The 6,165-nt window shown below is 42.3% G+C and overlaps 1 pseudogene across 1 annotated transcript; it reads right to left on the minus strand.

The window, feature by feature from the left end:
* Positions 1-381: 381 nt before the first annotated feature.
* Positions 382-5,228, minus strand: LOC143419614 (cytochrome P450 2J1-like; annotated as a pseudogene). The gene is made up of 8 exons (XR_013099623.1): positions 5,162-5,228; positions 4,881-4,949; positions 4,421-4,452; positions 3,734-3,749; positions 1,476-1,636; positions 1,233-1,378; positions 580-1,092; positions 382-483 (listed from the first exon to the last, which is right to left on the minus strand). The product of XR_013099623.1 is annotated as a cytochrome P450 2J1-like (transcript).
* Positions 5,229-6,165: the final 937 nt, after the last annotated feature.

Below are 6,165 nucleotides of genomic sequence, written 5' to 3' on the forward strand. Positions count from 1 at the left end.
AAGATGCCGTTAGTTTTGCAGGTCACAAAGCATCAAACATGCAGCTAATCCTTGGCTAAACGAGACACTGTATAAAAAGCATACCCTGCACCTCGCGCTAATTCATCAGGTAGAGGATTGCAACAAGCATGGTGTTTGCAGGTGGGTCAGTTCCAGCATAGTGACGGTGCGCAGTGAAAGCTGGTCTTCAGAAAACAACGAGCCGTCGTTTCCTCTCTTGATGAACAGACGAGAGGAAACGAGTGCGTCAGTGTTTTTTTAATCAGTTGTTTACACTGAAATGTTTGAGCAGGAGACAGCACACACACACACACACACACACACACACACACACACACACACACACACACACACACACACACACACACACACCTTGTCCAGTTCATCCAGGTTCCAGGTAGCAATCTATAAACGACGTGGTTTACCGGGAACTTTGCTCTTTTTGTTCTCTGTCAACTTCTCCAAATCTCTTTCATGGGCGATCTAACAGGAAAAAAGCTTTGATGAGCTGTTTCGATGACTGCACCGTGTGTCATGCTGACATGGATGTTTTTAAACACATGGATAAAACTGACTCACACTTAATACTGCAGGTGCTGTATTGTTGATCCTGTGTTGCATCATACTACGTCCAGTAAAATAACAGAATTTTGGGGCTTTTCTTGCTTTTGGGGGAAATGTTTGAAAATATATGGAGAGCTAGCACTCAGTGCTTGTGTCATTTGTGCCTGATTCAAATGTGCCTCAATGTGGTCACATGTGGTCACCTCAACATTTCAATTTCAAGTGACATAATTTTAATTTTTAATACGAACATTTTCCTGGTTTGAATGAGAATATTTGATTTTTAATATAGTGGTTATACATGATTATTGATCATGTTCATCTAAGGAAGAGGTTTCACCTGTCAGCTCCTTCACTTCTACAGGAGTATATCATCAAACATATGACAGCTTTGCTATTGTCTCTGCATTAAAACATAAAATAAGGATTATTTACAAAAGTTTTGCAAATCAAAACTTTCCAAAACATAGCCTGAAATACTTGAAGGCTTTCGGGAAAGGCAGCGGGAAGGTGCGCACCACAGGAAGTCTGTACAGATGAAAAAAGTGATGAAATGTAATTTTACTGAAGGTCTTGTTATGGTGTGACCTTGTTTGCAGATTGTATTTATTCTGCATAATATTAGTGACAGCATGATATTCAGAGGCGTCACTATGAAAGCAGCTCACCGTGCCCCAGCGATTAATTTGGATGTCTCATGAAAAAGACGAACAGAAAACTTGATGAATTCATCCTCGTTGCTCAGCAAACAGAACTTGGCAGATGATGTTTGAGGCTCCAGTGTGGAACAGCAGCTGAAGGTCTGTGGTCCTACCTGGAGAAACAATGTGAACAGACGTTTTTAGTCACACACGTCATTAAAAACAGAGCAACAAAAACAATTAGTTACTCACTGCTGGAGAAAAGCATACCAACACTTTCCTGCAGAAGCTTCACAGCGTGCTGCATTTCTCCGAGAATCCTCTGCTCCATGGACTGTTTCCCCAGACCAAAGTTTCTCAGGGTCATCAGGCAGAAGCGTCTGTGCTCTAACCGGGACTGTAATCTGCTAAAACCACTCCTGGAGGGTGAGCTACATGCAAAAACGGAAACTTTTATCCCTTTAATTATGTTTCAGTAATTACAAGCACATCACCTGTTGTTCTCACTGCTACCACCAGATGGCGCCAGTGTAAGGAGTTTTGACATTCAGCATTTACTTTGTTTCACAGTATTTACATCACATTCATGTCACCACAGAAAGTATTCCCACTTAATTTATTTTAATCTTGCACTCCAACCACATGCAGACTAATACGTCTGCATTACATTTCCAGTGGCCACTGTTATCCGATGCAACTCTGAGACCCGAGGCTGTCATTGTGCTCTTACTCCTTTACCATTAAAATAACAAACGGAGGACCACAGCAGTTACATTTTCATAGTTTAGTGGTTTACACATTCACCTCACAAGCAAAAGTTATGCAGTTCAGTTCCAAACTTCGTTTGGCTCACGGCGAAGGCGGTCGCACTTTTCTCCTCTCCTCTTCCCCTTATCTTCGCTGCTTAGCCTCTTGTGTCCTTGTCCTGTCTCGTGTACTTTTCCCTGGACACTCTCTCACAGTCTGTTCTCTAAAACCTAAAAGAGGAATTATGGATTTGATCAACTGGTCTCTGAATGCAATTGACACCCCTTTCTCAACGAGAAGTCTGGGCTTGGGTGAGCCTGACTGCTGAAGATATCTACCTATTCGGAACTATGGTAACAGGGTTCTGGCTGATCGGAGCTGGCTTGACCCTGACTTATCGAAGAATTAAGGAAGCGGAACCGGCTGTTCAAACCCCCACAAGGCTGCCCGCTGGGATTGGAACGATGGGACGAGGCGTGAGTTTCTCAAAATGGGCTCATTGAGTCAGCACGGAGAAGATCTTGGAGAGGCTACGGCTGCCGTGAATACTCAGAATAAGATCTCTGAGTGAAAAACTGGATTACATCTGGAGGGGCTCGCTCGAATAACACCTTTGAGCGCAAATTCGATCACATCTTGGGGAAGTGCACTGCGGTCGTGAGTTCTCAGAATCGGCTCTTTGAGCAAAAAGAACGACAACATCACGGAACGTAAGTTTGATAACATCATAGGAAGCTCGCGGCTCTCCAACGGGAGATTGAGAGACCAGTGTCGGACTGTAGAACAGCTTTGAAATTCATATGAGTTGTTCGCACTAAAGTAAAAACCACCATCACTTCATGCGGAGACCCCTTCGGCGCCAGCTGCGGCCTCAAGGCTGGAGCTGAACAACAACACCCTGATAACGACTGTGTTTAGACTGCTCCCCCCATTCCATGCAAGGCCACCTGGGTTGGCTGGCAGACTGTTTACTTAGCATGATAGGGCGAAGGACACTGTCTCAGCTGAACTATGGACACGCACACACATACACTTACACTGATAAGCACGCACTCATCCCCCTCCCTTTCCAAACGCCTTCGATGCTTGTTTCCTGCTGGGGAACACGGCGGGTCTGTGCGCCGCGCTGGAATGGTAGCGCTGTGCAGGGCGGCTGCTGTGTTCGCTTCGGATTACTCCTCACCCCCCACCCAATCCTGTGGCTTGTCATGTCTTTCATAATGTTGTGCTGTGGACATTTATGTGCTTTTTGTGCAGAGGAGTTTTTTTGTTTCCTGTTCTCATGCTGTCCTACCATGGAAGCACAGCATGAGTAGAGGTCTCTTTTTTTCCTCTTGTTCTTTCCCATTGTAGTGTACATTTCAGTGTTTTTTCTGTAACGCTACCGATCTCCGACCTGTATCCCCATGTGATGTCTGTATTGTGTGTGTAAGGTCGGGAGGGTGGGGTCCCATTTCACTGCAGGGCAACCTGCATGTGGCGAATAAAGCTTTGATTGATTGATTGATTGATTGATTGGAAGAGACACAAATCCCTTGGGAGCTGTATCAGGAAGAGGATCTGGTGTAAAAATTGAGACGAGATGAAACATGTCTGCGGGGGCTGCATAAAGAGACAGAAAGTCACAGAAAGCTATCGTACCTTTCACTTGTGCAGCATGATTGTACATTAGGTGTTGTGGTCTGCCAGAGAAGTCAGCAGCTTTGTGGATCAGGGCCTCCTTTAAGGCCCAATGATAACAACCGCAGGCCTGGGACCAATAAAAAGGCTGTAGATGTTACCATAGTGTTCAGCCAGCTGGGGGAGATAAAGTGGCATGTTTTATAAAAATAGGGTATGAAATTCAGATTCAGTGCAATTATGAGACACTGTAACATTGATTTACAGTTGATTTTAAAAAGTTATCGTCGTCGTAAAGATTTAGTCCAAACGAGTGACCTTGTTTGGACTAAAATCACCTCACAGCAGCTCTGCAGAGCATTTTTATTCTTTTAAGTTAGATTTTTTGATAAATAACTGACCATCAGGTCACAGAGCCAAGCCCCCTCTGTTCTGTGAGGAGCTCAGCTCATCAGCTCGGGCAGACAAACAGCCGAGTGAAATAACTACCACGAAAAAAAAACCTTTGGCATATTCAACTCTATTTTCATTCATCTTTTAAGATATTTATTCAACAAGTGAGTATCATTATATCTAGACTAAAAACAGTCATTTCCCTTATTAACCTGTATGCAGCTTACCGAATTTCCCGGAGGAACCCACCGGAGGGATTAATAAAGTTTTATCTAATCCCATCTAATATTTTATTTTTAGAGAGAACGGAAAACAAAAACTAACACCAGGAAACAATTAAAGATGCAGGAATCTCAGACAAACCTATCAGTGTGTACATCAATGAATGCATATATTAAAAAAATTGTAGAATTGTTTTATATATTTAAAATATTAGAAAAGATATTAAACTTTACCCCCTCTAGACCAGCAATAGGCTTCTCCAGATCCTGCATTGGCTTCCCTCAGGTGACCCTGGATCCTCCCTTAGTTATGCTGCAATAGACGTAGGCTGCTGGGGATTCCCATGATGCATTGAGTTTTTCCTTTCCAGTCACCTTTCTCACTCACTATGTGTTAACAGACCTCTCTGCATTGAATCATATCTGTTATTAACCTCTGTCTCTCTTCCACAGCATGTCTTTATCCTGTCTTCCTTCTCTCACCCCAACCAATCACAGCAGATGGCCCCGCCCCTCCCTGAGCCTGGTTCTGCCGGAGGTTTCTTCCTGTTAAAAGGGAGTTTTTCTTCCCACTGTCGCCAAAGTGCTGCTCATAGGGGCTCATATGATTGTTGGGTTTTTCCCTGTATCTATGAAGCACCTTGAGGCGACTTTTGTTGTGATTTGCCACTATATAAATAAAATTGAATTGAATTGAGATCCAACAGGTTTCCAAAGACGGGGATTGGTCGCAGGCCTGTAAGGAAATTATTGGGTCTGTATGCTGAAAAAAGCAGCAGGAGAAGCAACAACACCAACAACAATATCAGAGCAACAGATGCAAACATGGTGATGCTGTGATTCAATGTATTCTGTTTCATCGGGCCTTTGTACACCCTAACCTTAACCCTTTACTGTACAAACACAGACAACCTTTGCACAGTCGTGGGGCCTGCAGAGGCACTGAATCGGGTTAGTCATTTGTTCGACACCGACTTGATCTACGCATGTCTGTGCCATCATAGGCAAGCAAATGTCTGCTATCACTGTTGCCACAGAACATAATGGTACCTATGATGCCTACTTCACTTTTAATTTAATATATAGAAATGCAAATATTTAAAATTGTACTTTTTGTTTTAATGTTTAACTGACAAAAGTTTAAAAAAAGAAAAACAATGGATGCCTGTATTAGGACTGTTTTTACAACTTCAGATATTTATTCTTGGATTTGCATGATTCACAATATTGGAAAAATACTGCATTTCAAACCATCTTTTTAAAAATGTTGTACTGGTACTTGGAGCAGCTCCACCCACTTTCCTTTGATTGGCTGCTCCTCGGAAATCAAAGGTTTGAATATTATGTGGGTGGGCGTGATGTACTCCTGAGACGGTCGCATCAATGGGATCCATTTTTTCCCCAAGCTATTTGTAATCAGTTAGACCTGGTAAAACTGTAAATGTCTCATTATACAGGCAGAGGATGTCTGGGCTTCTTTGTGCCGCTCTCCACAAACTCCGCCCCCACAACCTGAACCTGGATGAGCTGTAGAAAACGGATGGATGGATACCATCACATAAAAATATATAAGCTTTCTGTAATTAATATTTAGAATATTTCTGTATTTTTAAGAGACAGTAAATTAAAATACATGTTGTAGATTTAACATAATTTTCATTTTTAAGGACAAACATGTTGAATAAATAGTATTTAAACATGAAAAGATAATGAAATACATATGTACTACAATAAAAATCTTTAATCCATGTTTAAGGTAAGAAGATGAAATATGAGCCCATAAAACTGTCAAAATACAAAACAAGAAACTACAAATCAAATCAAATCAAATCAAATCAAATCACTTTTATTGTCACATCACATGTGCAGGCACACTGGCACAGCACATGCGAGTGAAATTCTTGTGTGCGAGCCCCACAAGCAACAGAGTTGTGCAAACACAACAACACAAACGAGCAAAATACAAGAATGGCCAACCT

Source organism: Maylandia zebra, linkage group LG7, assembly GCF_041146795.1.
Source record: "Maylandia zebra isolate NMK-2024a linkage group LG7, Mzebra_GT3a, whole genome shotgun sequence".
Lineage (NCBI taxonomy): Eukaryota > Metazoa > Chordata > Actinopteri > Cichliformes > Cichlidae > Maylandia > Maylandia zebra.